Source organism: Osmia bicornis, chromosome 1 (genome assembly GCF_907164935.1).
Source record: "Osmia bicornis bicornis chromosome 1, iOsmBic2.1, whole genome shotgun sequence".
Taxonomy (NCBI): domain Eukaryota; kingdom Metazoa; phylum Arthropoda; class Insecta; order Hymenoptera; family Megachilidae; genus Osmia; species Osmia bicornis.
Window position 1 is genome coordinate 7,559,038 of NC_060216.1, and position 17,123 is coordinate 7,576,160.

At 43.8% G+C, this 17,123-nt stretch overlaps 1 protein-coding gene across 13 annotated transcripts in view; it reads right to left on the bottom strand.

Moving 5' to 3' along the window:
* The window catches only part of LOC114875474 (Down syndrome cell adhesion molecule-like protein Dscam2), a 151,562-nt gene that overhangs the window by 70,648 nt on the left and 63,791 nt on the right, over window positions 1–17,123 (bottom strand). The window contains exon 1 of one of the 13 annotated variants that reach the window (XM_029185799.2): window positions 5,932–6,089. The exons of the other annotated variants lie outside the window; for them this stretch is intronic. The gene's annotated coding sequence lies outside the window, so the exon portion shown is untranslated. Of the gene's footprint in view, window positions 1–5,931; window positions 6,090–17,123 lie in introns of those variants that run through there. 13 annotated transcript variants of the gene reach the window in all.

Below are 17,123 nucleotides of genomic sequence, written 5' to 3' on the forward strand. Positions count from 1 at the left end.
TACAGTACAGGATGTTTTACCCAACTTTATCGCTTCAAATATTTCCGCCGTAGTTAAAGTGGCCTAAAAAAGGTACTTATTCTACAAATTTTCTAGCTCTATGGAGATCAGTTGAATGATGGTCAATTTTAATGAAATGTTAAGGTAAAAATCCTTGTTGTTCATTTATATATTCACAAAACTGCCGTTTTAAAAGACGTGAACGCTTTATCGAATCTAGCAATTCAATATCCATGAACCGAAAACGAAATAGACAAGGTTAAACCCAATCAGATTCGATACTTTGAAGCTGCAATGTAGATTGATTTAGACTCTATTCTACCGTTTAACAACGACACGCAGCCTGGTAACGAGCTGAAGTAGTGGAAATTCGTAACAATTTCGAGCGAAAGGATTTGAACGGAGACGGAAACGCGGCCGTAGCTTACAGCTGGTATCTGGCAATTATTTTCGCATAGCCTGGTCTTGGTAAAACCTATAGTCACCGATCAATCGATTTAAAATGCCATTTTCGGTACAGATAGGATGGCCGAGCGCGGAATGTATCGGGGCAGAGGGAAAAAGGGTAACAGGTCTCGCGTATATCAGCCTGGACTTTCCTCTTTTTCGAAATCGCCGCAATCTGTTACCGATCCGAAGGAAAAAAGCTGAACGAGCTTCGTTCGAGGCTATACGTTTCCCCCAGATTACACTGTTCCGTGTCTACGAGCGAATAGAACGCACTCCGCGTTCCTTCGATTCGACTTCTCGATCACACCACGGCTTTTATTACCCTCCGAATGGAGTGGCTCGTGTCACATTCCCGAAACTCTTTCATTTTTCTCTCTCGCAATGTCCTCCGAGCGCACCAGACACGAAGCAGATTAATATCGAGCCGGGGAAACAGTGAACGAACACGATGAACAAAGGCAATCGTCCACAACCGGCTCGATACGAAGAGGGAAACATCGAAGCAATCGATGAACTCGTTTATCGCACTGACTCTGATTGAATTCATTTGCATACTCATTTTCCAAATTTTACTTTCCAAATATTTTTTGTAATGAGAAAGATATTTTTAATACCTCATCATTTCGATCCGTTCGCCGGAAATTTGTACACGTTAATCTTCGGTTGCTCCAGTATTAAATATAAAACGTGCAGCGAACTGCACGCGTATAATTAGGGGGGGGGGGGGGATCACCGGGCTGAAATGCAGTCGTGGGACGAATGTAGGTTAATTGGTTTCCGGGCTACTATATACACTATATCGGGGAACATCGGTGACCTCTTGGTCGCGCCTGACCGGCCATGTTTAGCAACAATTTTTAACGATCAGTTTGAAGCGCACAGTCGGCTTAATTTGTACCGTCAAATTGATACAGAGACGAAATATCGTGTGCAGGGCTGATCATTGCTAGAAACGATGCATCGTATCGATTGACCGAGCGGTGCGGGTTAATTGGTTATCGTGCGGTATTGTGGCATCATGGTAATAATTTTGCGCCTCATGCTTCTGTATGAAAATATTTTTCTGAATCTCTCTATCATGCAGCTCGTTAACTCACCGATCAATACACTGCCGTTTCCCGTTGAAACTGCTCGTGTAATCGAAATCACAATACAATTTTTTCCCCCCGTATTGTTACGCCGGAGAAAATCACCGCAGAATATATTTAATTAAACACGAACAGATAACAATAACAAAATTCCAAAAACCAAAAGAGAAATCGTTTATTTACAGTTTCGAACAATTATTCACATTTTATGTAAAATAATTTCGTTCCAAAATTATGTTCCAAAGAAGATTGTGTTGTATTGTTTGAGATAAGTGATAATGTGAAACAGTAATACTGGGAGAGTATGTAAGCTGCGATGAAATATCTCATTCAAAGCTCTGTTATTGTTTCCCTAGCGGAGCATTGTCATGCAGTAAGCTAGCCGGATGACGTGCTTTGCTATTAAACGTCCTTTTTATCAACAACTATCTTCAAACGGTTTAATTTGCTTATTGTGCGGTTGCATTGTAATAGCTTTGCTCGGTTACAAGAACTGGTAATGCTGCCTTTTCAGTTCATCAGATACAAAGAGCCTCGTAATATGTTTTGTTTCGACAATGTTAATCACGAATTTACCCATGACATTTTCATTAACATCGTAGTATCTATGCGTTTCAAAGCAAAGGTTCATCTATTATACAGTATCTAATTATAGTCCTATTTTAGTAAAATATCATCTATTTGAAGTAAAAGTAATTTAAGAGTAACTTTTGCAACAAAATAGCGCATGACATTTTTCAATCGCGTTCCACGAACATCCGAATGAATTTAATTGATTTTTATTATACAGTGACTTCGTGTACGTTCGATGTCGGCAGACTCGCTACCCTTTCACGGGTTGCTTCCTGTCCGCGTTAAACCGACTGAACGAAAGCTTCGTAACGCTCGGAGAACGATGTATGGCAAGCTGGTATAAACGTGTGCGCGCGCGTAAAATTCGAATATGCCAGAAGCGGAAGGATGGAAGCGCGAAGTGCGCGCCTCTGTCTGCCGGAACGAACCCATATTTCCCGGCCAGATCAATGTTAATTCACTTAGCATAAATTGCGGGCGAGAAGGTGAGCGACGACGGTAGCAGCTGCGCCAAGTTTCCTACAACCTTGCAAAACCCTGTTGTACGATCCTACCGCGTTTCCTTCGACCGATGAATACTATCGGTTCATTTGCCGCGACTGAGGAAATAAATCGTATCGAGCAATTACATTTCCCATACAGCCATTACTCAGATCCGTCAATAATTTAATCGAAGACATTCGTTTCGATCGAATCAGTTTTATTTGAACATCCTGCTTCTTAATTGAACGTATGTCGACTTCTGATTGCATAGAATTATCTAGCGATGTGTATTATAATAAAAGCACTAGAATCGAATCAGTTTCGAATCTCTTCCTAACATAGTTAAAAAATTATTTAGACAATTGGTGCTACAATATCGAAACCTATAGTAACCAGTAACCTATATTCTCGAAGGGTTGCAAAGAGTAGGTTAATCAGCTTCGGAGAGGATTAATGATGATAAACTGAGTTGTAATTAAGTTTCACGCGAAATAATTTGTATGATTAACCTACTTTTTCGTATCCACCATGAAACGAAACATTTTAGTCTATTTTCCTGCTTGATAAAGGATTCTTGATTAAATATACATGGAAATTTCGCAAGAGTATAATTATCGTGCACAGAAAGCTGATTTTCCACGGGTTAGAATTACAATCCCTGAATTATGCTCTACTGTAAATTCTCAATTTCTGCGAACTACGTTCAATTTAATTAATTGAGTTATAACTTAATGGATTTCCATGTAACATTCCAAATTTTATATTCTTGCATGAACCCATTAGAGTAAATTACGACAGGTGATAATTTAGTTTCGTCGGATACTCTGGAACAGAGTCATCGTAGAAAAAAAGAATTGCATTTGCAATTCGGAAGAGACGCGTATTTACGCGAATATCGTGTCTGGTTCCCTTCGGGAGTAGACTCGAGACAATTCAATATATTTAATTGATCGAATTTAATTTACTGGAGATGCGGCGACGAGCGTCTTCCGAGAATCGCTATTAAAATAAAGCGGTCCAGTCCAACGAGTATTTTTGCAATTTCCTGCCCTTTGTGTTTCCCGCGTCAACGACCTTCCGTTCCTCCATTTAACTTTCTTGCGATAACGATATGACAAACCCAGAATGAGGAACGGAAAAGGGACTTACAAAGCATCCTCGTTATACACGGTATACTTTAACCATCGGACGTGATAGTTGGCCAGCAGGTCGTGCTTTTCACAGACCGAACACAAAGCTGTTGACGCCGCGTTATAATATGCGATAGCTTTCTATCTCTCTATGTGCATACGTATGTAACTACCAGCATCTCGCAAAAACGACCGAGAATCAACGAGCGAATCCGCCGTGAATCGCGTTCACCAACGTTGTAATCCATCCACCTGCGTACATGCTTTTCACTCGGAAAAGCGATACCTTCTATGCGATCGAACTTTTTTTCCTTGCAGCTTCTCGACCGTTCGAAAATTAAGCATGAAACACGCGAGACGAGCGAACGAATGGCACACTGCGGCTTGCGATCAATGGATCGCACTCCGGAGACTATTATCGCGTCAGGGAAGACTGTTAAATTCCTCGGAAAGAATAGCGATAGGTGTGGAGAGATCGTAAAGAAACGAACGAAATAATAGATTCACCTGAAGCGACTGCTTGTCAGGCAAAAATACGGCCGATTGAATAAAATATCAGCTTGATAACAGTACTTGTATCTTTTCCGTATATTTTACTTCACAATCGCATGAATATTTTTATCGTACACAAAACGAGCAATATTCCCGATAATGTTCAAACTAATAAAATGAAACTGTTGTGAAGAAAACCTTCTTCCTGATTACGAAACGTGATTAATGCAAGTAAAGAAGCGGATATTTTATAACGATGATCATTAAGGAAAACCGTAATCAAGTGAACGTGTCACTTGGGAATTTTTCAAAAAGGGATCCTCGTTCAAAAAACTTGTACTTCATATTTTTCATTAATTTTTTCACATAGCGTCGTTACATTTCTGCTTGCGCGCAACATGTATGATTATACGTGACCATTTTCACTGTAGCGAAAATGGCTAATTTGAAACATGTAACTTTCTACACTCGAACGTTCTCGATTGAGTTGGAGGCAAGGAGAAATGAAAACCCAACCATTTTGTCCCGCGTAATTAGTCGCGACGATGAAACGCGTTTCCGCTGTAAAGAATCGATGAGGACCGCTCTTAAATTTGGCGTAATTAATTTTAAATCGAGTACAAGCGCGCCGCCACTCTAATAGCGTCTGCATTGGCATGACCGTTCCACGGAAATTGTCGAATATCGGAAATCCAATGGCGACGATGATGGCGTGCAATTTGCGCATTTCCGTTCTGTGGCTGCGGAGGCGTGTACCGCGCCTATGTTACTGAAATCTGTGCACAGTCATCGAACACACGCGATAAAATTAATATCGCCAGCACCCGTTATTATTTATGTGACAGAATAAAATGCTTGCAATAATATTAATACACCGTGACCGATTATATCGCCGCGCTTCGATTCATAAATCCACGACGCCATTACTGCACCGAATCGCGAGAGATACGCTTCCGCTCGATGAATTTAAATAATTTTTAAAAGCGCGTGTCGCCTCGTTCCCGTTCGAGTTATTTCGCTGAAAAACAAGCTTTAAATGAAGATCGAGCGACACCGTATCGCGCGTTCCAACCGGAAGTGTTCGTGATCCAGCGATCGAGCCAATGTTGAGCTCGATTCGGTTAACATGTCGCAGTGATTTATTTCTTTTGGATCAGAAATTATTAAACTCATGTTTTTTAATGAATTTTCCTACATTTCAAGAGTGGTTGCAGCGTCGAATGTATGCGTTACTTTAAAAGTAAATTTCAGATGAATATTCAAAACGAAGGAAATGTTTGTGACACGTGCTCCTCTGAAACTAGATTTAGTATCTTCCTCATTCGACGCGAGCAATTAAAAGAGACCGGTTTTTACATGCAGTACTTTATTTCGAACAAAAGCATCATTTAAAAACAGAATAAACACACTAAAAGTCATATCTACTTGGAATGCAAATTCAAACCAAAAAAAAATGTTAGATAAATATCTACAATAAGGGCCCCAACGAGAAATCAGTTGGAAAGAGGTATAACTTATGTAGATTAGTGACGCGCGTTCGTTCACGCTTTCATAATTATAATGCGTTGATATAATGACTCTGAAATAGCGCTATTTTTAATCGACGAAATTGAGAATTATCTGACCCAATTATCCAGGTGAACAATTCGCGGTCAGCAACGAGGCAATAACGAGCAACTCTTAATCAATAAATAGTATTGAATTATATTCATTACCTTCGATTAAACACTGCAATCAAACGAACACAATTCTCCTTCCACATTTTTATGATGAGTGTAGTGAAGCACTAGGGATTGATGAGATGTGAACACGTAAATACACACGCGGATTGAGAATAAATTCCTTTTATTCGGCTTACCGAACGTACACTATCTCGGAGACGGCTCAAGAACGACTGAATGTACAGTCGCGCTTCGACACGTGTGCCACTGCTCACCACTCGCCGATAATTCGCGTGTTTATCCAAGGGGATTATCCCATTCTCGAGGGCGGTCTCAACTCTGCCGGTTTCTAAGGTATCCTAATGATCCCGGACAGACTTTATTTTTCCGAGCACGTACCGACCTTCAAAGACTCAGGAACCTACTCTCGTCGAGGTCGCAAACGGTCTATTTCGTATCCACGTGTAACAGTGAATGAAACCAAAACCATAGGATAAATAAAATTTGAAAAGAAAATTGGACCCGCAGACCAGTGACAATACGCGTATCGATCGTGGCTTTCTTTTAAGTCTTGACTCGAGAAACGATACGAGCGTGAAATAAGACGAGCGTGCGTACAGCGAGGGGTGAAAGACAGAAAGAAAGAAAATAAAACGTGAAAGGGGGGGCAGCGAAGTAAACGAAAGGAAGAGAAAAGAGCGTGAGAGATAGGAAGCAAGAGGATGGAAAGAGAAGTCGAGCTTTTACGGTGATTACTCGTCGTCGCGGCTGCATCCGCGCGCATTGCATCGGAAATGATTTCGCGCCCAATTAAACCATAGGAAACTCAACCCTCCCTGGGTACTAGAACGAGGATGGTGGTAGCAGTCACCCCCTCTGGTGCACTTATACTCTTGACGCACCCTACGGTTCTGCCTTGCTTCTGCTACCCTCTCTTCCTCTTAGCTCTCTTCCTTCTCTCTCTGTCTCCCTGTACCCCTCTCGGTTTACCCCCGTTTCTCTTGCCGGTACAGCCTCGGCTAAAGCTTTTCATAGGGTTTGGCTGCTCTCGGTGGGTGTCACGCGGCGTAAATTAATTTTTTTCCTTCTTCTCCTGGAAAAACTGACGTTAAAGCGGCGTGAAAGCGAAAGGTAGAGAGCGGAGGAGGAAAAACATGAGCCGATAGCGCGTTCGCAGGCTGAGTTTCATCGAGTATTCGTTAACGAGTGTCGAGGCGAGCTTCGTACGCGTTCCGGGGCTCGCTGGTCCTTCCGGATGCTGGTTCGTCCTTTTCGATACTCTCGTTACCGGATACCATCGGACCAAGTATCTTCTCATCGCTTTTTTCCGCTCTCTCGCTCTCTCACTCTCTCTCTCCGGTTTCATTTTACGTCCTTTTACTATTAATTCGAGCGCTCCTGTCGAAGCGACGACTGTGAGAGTAGAACGGGGTTCGCGCGCGAGCCCGAAACGGAAAGAGAAGAGAAGCAGAGCGCGTTTGCGATGAGGGATCGTCGGCGCGCGGGTTCAAAGAACTCGACAGGCTGCACCCGGTTCACACAACAGATACCCGAGGCGTGTAAACGAAAAATCCGCTGTACATCCGTTTGCCCCGTGGGCTTTACACCGAAAAGAGAAAGGCGCAAAGAGACGAGGCGGTGTCCCCGGATCAAAAGCGACACCTTTCCGCCCAAGTAACGGCAGGCCGCTTTGCAACAACACCAATAAATTCAACCGCCGCTCCTAAAACCCTTTCGCTTCGTCGTCGTTTCCTAGCCGAGAATTTTCAATCCGACGATGAGGTTCGAATCGAAGGGAAGCCGGGCGCGAGTTTGCCCCGCTACGAGTCGAAAAGTTTGAAAACATTAAAAATCATCAGCCGTCTGTGTACGGTTCGCGCTCGAAACTTATTGTTGTTATTCCGAAGCAGAAGAGCGAGCGGATACGAGTGGAAAGCTGAAACGGTGCTCCAATTAGTAACAATTTCGAAACAACGTCGGAAAACGATGCTACCCCCGAGGTAAGGGAGAAAGAAGGGAGGAGGAAAACGAGGGAAGAGTCGAGAGGCTGGATGATCGCGCGTTCCGCTCGCGTTAGTCCATCGGTGGCAATGCTAACAACAAAGATCGTATACCGGGCAAAAGGTTAAAACGAGCTGCATTCACGGCGGACAATGAGAAAGTCGATCCGTAGAGTCCATCGGGCTAGAGAGAGGGTAAACGTGGCTGGAGAAAACGATGGAGGATCGACAACGATCCACGGATTCACGGAATTTGTTAGCGGAATACATGAACAGAGAGGGTGAGAGCGAGAAAGGGAAAGGGTAGGTTGGAAGGAGGGTAAAGAGCGTCGGAGTGGCGGGGATTTGCACTCGAAAATGCAAACTTTTCTCGTTAACAATTAACCCGCTGTTCGCAGCGTTGGCTTCGACGTGCAGCGAAACTGAGACAACCGGATCGCGGGGAAAAAAAAAAAATAAAGGATCGCGGTAAGGGTGGAAATTACGGGTGCAAGAAGGACGCGGGAGGAAGTCGACGACAACAAGGACCAAGCGAAGGAGAATGGAGGAGGAGGAGGAAGACGACGACGCAGTACGCCTAAGTGACTCGACTGGCCTGGCTTGTTAATTATCGACTGGGAGTCGGGGCTGCGCCAGAAACGATGGCGAAGAGGAAGAGGTTGAAGGTAGAGGAAGGGTAGGGAAGGCTGACGTTCCCGACCTAATCACTTTTCCTTTTTCCACCCACGGAGCCCCTTGTTTCCGACGCGTTTCATCTCATCTACAAAGCTTCCTGTGTGCCTGCACCACGTCGCTCGACGACGTGGTTCGCGTCTCCAGTCTCCAGACATCTCCAGATACGTCTCTGGGCGGCGCGGCGCGCGGCGCCGCCAGGCAAGCCAGGGCAAGGCCTCGCTGCCCATACGCTCCGTCGTACCAACACAATGGCTTTAACTAGTTAACAAGCAAGAACCGACGAACACAGTTAGATGCAAAGTCTCTACACGAACGGTTACATGCAGAACGTGTCAAAAGTCGAAACTCGAGAGGTCGCAGACCTCGAGGTACGAAAGTCTCTGAAGGGACCAAGTTCCACTGCTCTGTAATTCGCTTTTCTTCTACTTCTACATCGACTACACTGGGGACATCGATGTTACACACAGTGTTATCTACAGGTGGAAATCCAAAGAGGATTTAAAAATTCATTCGTAATCGGCAAATTTCAGTTTACAATATAATAGGCTCAGAAAAGGATAGCAAATACGCCAGTACGTGCGTTCGTGAAATTCACGCAAACTAACGCGTGTTTCGAGGGATGTCCATTTAACAGGACAGAGTAATTGCTCGTTTCCTCAATTTGCTATACAAATTCAACGCGGACATTATGATTTCCGTGGGCAAAGTATACAGTTTGCAAACGAAATAGTTGGTGAAACGCGTGAATAAACCGGTCGAGTGGGCCGCTCGTGGCGCGTTATTAACAGAGTCCGCTGCGAGAGCCACGAAGCGGCGAAGAAAGTTCGTCGAGAAAGCCGGCGTAAATCCGTTAAACTATATTTCCGTGACTTCTTCGTTGCCGCACCGCGGGGTAATTGAAAAGCTCGACGGAGAAAAACACTCGACTCGGACTGAAAGATATCGTGCTAGACGTTAAACGTTATCAGTGAATCTTCCCACTTGTAAACGTCTTTCTCTTCTTCGATGTCTCTCGAGAAAGCGAAACGTGAGAGTCGTTTCGTACGTGTTCAATTACAACCCTCCGTTAGTCCATTAAAAACGCAATCGTTGCGCCGTTCATTTCTTCGATCGGGTCGAAAAGCGCGAAGCTTTGCGATTATTGTTCGAAAAAAGTACAGCTTCTGCCGATAGATTCGTTGCCGAGAACGGGCCCGTTGTTATTCAAAGCTCGCGACATCGACCAAACTCAATACGATAAATTGCGATCGAACAGCTATGGCTGAGAATGTTCTGGCTATGTATTAATAACACCGCTCGAACGTGATTAGCATTATCAAATGCGCGCTTCCCGCGCCGCCTATTCAATATTCCGCTTATTGTGGCGCACGTCATAACCGTGTCACGCGGTTTAATCGTCATTGTCGTCTCGTGAAAGCCTAACACTGTACTCCAATATACTTCAATGCCTTCCCGATAATTCCCCGTCCGTCGAGAATGTGGAGAAATTGTACCGCGAAAGCACCACCTTCGATATTACAAGACACGCGCGTGCAACCACGGAAAGAGGAAACGGAAATTGGGATTCGCTCGATACCAGTCATCCGTGTCGCTACAATTAACAATGAGGTTACAACAACAACAATGAGCTTTCACTAATGACAGAAACCAGTTCGGTAACGTAAATAAACAGGTGCAAAATTTCGGGAAATACAATCACCGTCTATGGTAAAACTATTTTTAGAAAACACCTCTCGATAATTCATTTTAATTACATTATCCAGCAATGAAACAATTTTGTTTTCCTTAATTGCCTGATTTTAATTACCCTCCGCATACACCAATTGGTTTTTATTTAACCAATGTTTACCTTCCCCTATTTCGCCCGTTTATCTTGTCGATCACTGCAATATTTGGTGGGGCTTTGAGCTTCAATCGAAATCGCGTGTCAATCTCGATCTAGTTTGCTGTATCTCAGCGTCGTGATAACGCGATAAAAAGTACGATGCTCCGTGAGATAAGACGACCGATTAAACCTTGTAGCGAGGTTCTCCAACACAGGTGAGAGTAACGAGTTGCAGAGAATGGTGTCTTGATGAAAATTCAGCAGATTCTTCTGATAATTATTATTCGTATCAAGAATACCGACGAAACGTTTATGCAATCATTTTCTTCAAATTATAAGCTTCGAATCGATACAGAATGTGCGCTGTTTTGCGGTATTTTGAAAATTGTGTCAGACTTGTTATGTTAGCAAATACGCGTTGCTTTCGTTTCGCAAACAATACACGACCGCGGGAAAATTTTCAAAATTGCAACCCGTTTAAATTTAATTGCTTTAATAATAGCGAGCTGCAGAAACGTACGAGAATTGTCAAACAAATTGCAAGGAAACAGAACGAACGAGCAGAAAATTTCGACACCTGCCTCTCAGCTTTTAGTTCGTCAGGTCGCGGGGGTTCGAAGATCGCGCCGATTTACCGAGCCCCGTTTTGTTTCCGCTCCCTTTTCGCGTAAATTCAAACGCGCGTTCCCCTGTAAAAAGCCGCGGCAAAGGGTGCGAGCGGAAAAACGTACGATCGCGACACGACTGGCAGAAAAGAAATTTATAAACAACGCGAACGAACGCGACGACCGTGTGAAATCCGGTGGACCCTTTCGCTTTCCCGACTTAAATGGGCCGAGGGCGTTTGAAAAACGTTCCGAGCTGTGAAATCGCGTCGCTCGCGCACCGTTTACACAGCATTTGCTCGCGCATTAACGTTGCAAATTACGGGAACGATGAAAGATCGCCGGTTGAAATGAAAATCGCAACAACGTCGCGCTCGTTTCACGGCCGGTTACTCTCGTGCGTTCAAAGTGTCGGTTAAATGAAAAATTCGGCTTAATTGCTAGAATTGAGGGGTCGTGGCTACGGTGTCGCGATTTCTTTTTCGCGTTATTAGTAGAATTAATTGACACTCTGTATTCTATATCGTGGCTCTCGAGACAGTTTGTTGTTCCGTTTAAATTACGAATATTTTTAAATGAACGACACGAGCAACGGAATTAGAACGCAAGAGCAGCGTGTCAAAATTAAGGGCACACACAAGAACACGTAAATATTCATAGCCTTGCGAGAACGAAGCAGAACGGAAAATTAGGGCGCATTTTTCGCGGTAGCTCGGTTTGGAATTAGAATTGACCAAATATTTGACTGAAACGTAGAGGGTAATAAAATTTTGCGATCAGAAAATCATGATGCGAATTTCATTTTGGTAACGTTCTTGCAGAAAATGTGCATCCAGATAATTCCAGATAACGTATAATTATTTATGATTCGGCATGGATAACGTAGGTAACGAGTAAGATAGCGAAGCTTAATTTAATTAATCGAGCCGATGCTGATGAGCAGTATCGCATAATTATAAGTGATTACCGAGCAAATGGAACACGTACGCCTACGACGTAGATCGATTTTTCCGTCCTTGATACCCTTCGGCTAGCCGCAGTACCTACACGAATTTATTTCGTCTCGATAAATCGTAATGGGGAAAGATCCGCGGGCTATATGTTCGCGGAAGCATATTAAACTCTTCATCGTATGTAATTCGGAATATTTCATCCGCGTCAAGCAAGCGTTTCCGTTCGACTTTTTTTTCCCGAGTCTATCTTCGTGCATCAATCAGCCAGCAGCGAGTTTCTCGAATGAATATGTATTGTTTTCGATATAATCGCTGACAGGGACAGGAGTGCGTTTGCTTCTGTGCCGTCAAACAGCCGTCAAGTATCAAGCCGGGTATATTTGGAACAGCGAAAATGTCATCGCGTACGCTCGGCTAATTAAAAAGCGTTTAATTAAATCGCCTCGTACGTGACCCGTATCGAGAATTCATTGAACAACGTCGCACGAGCGAGTGGATCGCGTTGACGAGACTAAATTAATGACAAAATTCCTTGATAAAGTTAACGGGGGGTGGGGATGCACGAGGATGGAAACTACGGGAAATCCTTTAAACGTTACGGTGAAATTAAAATAAATGAGAATATCACGAATCCCTTTTAACCGGCTGAGCTTTGTCAATTGACGGAAAGTGGAGGGAAAGAAATGCAGCGACGAGTAAGAGAAAGGGCTGCACCGGTGCAATAGAGGCTTCACAGTTGCACGCACTCTTTTCGTTAGGCAGTCGCGGCCGACGTCGTTTCGCGTCGCATGAAAACGACGCCCGTTTATCGCCCACTCTTTCACGGCCGCCTTTCGTTAAATGTCTGCGACACTTGAACGCGAAGATCGTGTCGGGACCATCTGCGCCGACTCCGCCCCGTCACGACGGAAACTGCTTTTCCTCTGTTGATACTGCCCTCTCGTTTCTTTCTTTCTTCCCTACTCTCGACCCGACATCGTTGCTCGTCCGACACCGAGCTGCTTAAATTTGTTTATTCAACGCTTTGCGCGAAAAGAGAACAAGCCGGTTGAATCCGAGACTCTGGGTGCAAATTGTATCTTGTCACGAAAAGCTTGAATCTACGAGGCTCTTTCAGCCCCAGCTTTAAGACTGTTTCTTCGAACCTTGTTTCCTTTCCTGCGAACGCTTTAGACTTTACACAGAACTAATGAATTTCTTGGCTACCAAACGCCGCGACTTTCTTGTCGATCGATTTCACTAAATTCCCTGCTTTGTTTCTGTTAAAACACTTCTTAACCTGTGTATTATACAGAAAAGTTTTGTTTGAAATATATTTCGTATCTTTTCAGAGGTTAAACTTTACTTTAGGGAACATCAAATTTTCGACATTTCTTTTTTAATCTATAGTTTTTATTGATGCGTACAGTTTTAACTTTAGCAAATGTACTAAAAGTGTCAAACTTTACACGTTCATAACTTTTTAACCAGTGGATTCCTAAAGTTAAAACTTGCATTTTTGGATTATACACATCAAAAACTATAGATTTAAAAAAAAACATGTCGAAAATTTGGTGTCCCCTAAGGTAAAGTTCAGCCCTTTCAGATAATACGAAGATGTTCAAAATACTTAAGGACAGTAGTGGACATGCTGCTGTCCGTCTGACCAAAACTGGATTACACTACTGCGAGGGGGCAAACAACAGTAACGTGTTACCAATAACATACTCTCCACTTCAACGTTCACGCTGTCTCTCATCGATGTGTCTCTGTTTATTGTCCAGTAACATTGTAAACTCTGGAAAACGTATTTGCTTTGCACTACAGATAGAATTTCGGGAAAATATCGCATGTATGAAACCTTGTTCCAAATAAAATCATCGAACGATATTTCAGCTTTAGCCAATTACAAGCATTGATCAATTGGAAATTCTGCTTCCCTGGAACAACATTTACCTCCCCTGGATTCGGTTAATTAATATCGCCTCGGTGTACCAGCTGAAACGCAACAATCGCGGTCGTGATATATAATACAGCTAGGTATATATGGAACGAAACGAATTGTACGCGGCTCATGAACTCCGCTAATCCCTGGGTTAGTTTCTGAAAAGAGGTACCCAAGGAAATCCTTCCTCGCGGAATCAGATTACTTGGAAAATGATCGTAAACAGCGGCTCGATGAAATAATTAATCTCGTGCGTGTTTCTTGTGTTTCTGGCACGGGGAATAAGAGAAGAGATACATATAGGGTTAACGCATGGAGGCTCTGTAATGTACTGTATACGAAGAGTGTCGGAATAGCGCGAAACGAAGGATCGTTGAATAATGCAAGATCCAACGTCAAAGAGGCGAAGGGAATCGATAGTGTAAAAATAAGGCACACGTCGGGGCTGGCATGGAGGTAAGAGAGAGCTGGGGCGTGAGTTCAATACTCTCCATCTCCGGCGAAAATTTCATCAGCGAACCTCGAATGGGATAGTTAAATTCCGAGGATCGACTAATTTGAATTCTTTTATGAAAGTTTCCTGCTGCTCGAAGGTTCGCTCGTCCGATAAAGACGGATTCTTCTGCGATCGCTTCGCAAAAAAAAATCGTCTGGCGAACCGGATTACTCGATTCGTTTCAATTAACCGTTCGATAAATTCGGATCGCAGTGGCTGCGAAACAGAACCCTTTCGACAGCGTGAAAATTCGATGAACGGCGTGGCTGGACGAAGGAAAAACTGCGTTCGATTTGCAGGATGATCGAAGGTAACTGTTATGAAGATTACCGGTGACCGTGTCGAAACGATCATCGAAAACTACACGGCCGGAAAACTTGTCGAAATCATACGGTCGGTTAAATTCCCGGAAAACCCGAATCAATCGAACTCGACGGCGAATGTAGACATTCTAAATGATGTTGGAGAGTTTCCAAGCACGGGGTAGTTCGATTGGATGGATCGACGGATGCCGCGAGGAAGGGTAGAGATAGCCAGAGTCCCAATTACGAACTTACGGATACAATATCATTCGTACCCTCCCGTTCGTCTGACAAAGTCACGTATTACAGCGGTAGTAGCACCGTGATAATCTTGAAATCAATAAAGGTGTCACCACAGCAAATTTCCGTAGCTAGACTCTGCGCAAGTCTGCTTTATTCCAATTTACGACGAACGTCTGTCACCGTTTCGTGCCAGCACGCTTATATTCCTCGTCGATGAATCGTATCCGATTCGAACGGCAATCGTGGACAAAGAACGGGAAACACTTTAGAGCAAGAATGGGGGATTTCGCGCGCGCATCCGAGGATGAAAAAGTTTCTGTGACCGATAGTGGAACGTGTGTTTCTTCAGAAAGTATCGATATCGGATACGGAGATAAAGTTTAAGAGAGCGTCGTAAAGTATACTTGCTACGTAAAAGAATTCCCACTGCCATGATACAACGGCCACGACAGAGAAATATTTCACCTTCACGCTTTTCTCGTAACAAGCTTTTTAGAAATGGAGGGGGAGGAGGAGTAAAAGCGAGTACGTACCTCAGACTTCCTGCTTCCTGTCTACGTTGTTACTTAACGCTCCTTATTCACGTCGGGCGAACCAACGTGTTTCAAAGTACAGTTTACTAAAAACTGGAGTAAATAAAGTCGCCTACCTGTTCGCGTTTAATCTTCGAAATTAAAGAGAGAAGTTTGCCGACGTTCCACCCAAGTAATATGCGTAATTTCGATTCGGCCGGTTAATATGGCGCAGCCGCCCCGCGATATCGATCAATTCGCATCGAACATCCAGGTAAAAGCAGCCTAGGGAACCTCTTATAACCGTAAGGAATCCCAATAAGTTTTTCCTCGAGGCTCCAATCCAATCCGAGATGGCTGATTCTATCTGCTCGCGTGGAAAGTGGCCTTTTCCCAGAGGGTGGCGATAGTCGTCGGGTCCTTTCCGCGGAACTACCTCTGCCCCGTACGTACACGCTGATAAATAAGTAACGTGGTGAATTCTCTTGAGTCGGAGGGGTTCAACGGACTGCTACCTAGCTGGAGATCCTCGCGTATCGCGGCTAATAAACTTAAGAGCAGCATTCTTCTCTTTCAACTTTCCCAACCGAGGCTAATCCATCTTAAATTAATAAATTATCGCGTTGCAGCCGTGTTCTGCATGATTCTTTATTCGTTCGCTGTTATTACGTAGCGAAAGAAGAAGAAAAAGTGCAGGAGGAAAAGAGACAAATTGGTAGATTCAATTTCATGAATAGGAACTTGGAAATTTTTCCCTCCATCAGTTCGTTTCCCGTACTATGCTTCCTTATATGTATGTACCAAAGATCCGTCCGGAAGGTCAGCGACGCATGGTACTTCGTCTAGATCCCAAGCTTTCATCCGCAAACCGGGCAGTTTTGTATTCTCGAGCATAACCAATGGAACGTCGCGATTGGTCGTTCGAAAATCGATGGTGAGAACGCCTTACACGACATTGTTGTCCGCAAGGAATCTCAATAAGTCTTATCTCCGGTCGTCCCGGTGCAATTGGCGAGTGCCGATTCCTCGCGTCGATGCGAGAAGACTGCCTTTCATGAGACGTCGCGTCAAGGAAAAAGAAATAGAGAAGCTACTACGAGAGATCGAGGAGAGAGGAAAAAAAAGAAAATAGCGTGAAAAAGTAAGGGAACGGGAGTTTAGTCGAGAAGCAGCCTCGTGAGGTCCTTTACACGAGAATGAGAATAGCTACGTGCGAGAGCTGATAAATAAATAACACGCTCGAAGGAGAGAGGTCGAGACGAGATGAAAAAGAGAAAGAGAGAGAGAAGGGTCTGGTCAAGAGGCAAGGATGGTAAGACGGTAAAGAAAAGTAACGCGAGCCCATAAAAGAGAATCAATTCGATTCCCCGGCCCGTGTGCCGCCACCCTCGCACCCCTATCCTTTCCTCGCCTTTCTTCCTGCAACTCTCGCCCCGAGTCAAATCTCCTTCTCTCCACGCCACTGTTTTTCTTTCTCCGCATCTCACAAGGGCTTTAGAACACATCCGTCCAACCCCGAAACGCTATGTTCCAATTGAAAAGTGTATCGATCGTTGAAAATAAATCAGATTATTAAAGATTACGACTTTGTTACATTATTTTCCTTTCCAAAATATTTAAAATGAAAAGTGAAAAGATTTTTCTAATGTTTATATAACGAAAGTTTTGAGGTGTAAATTGACCCTGAATCGTAGTTTAGCGGTGGACTATT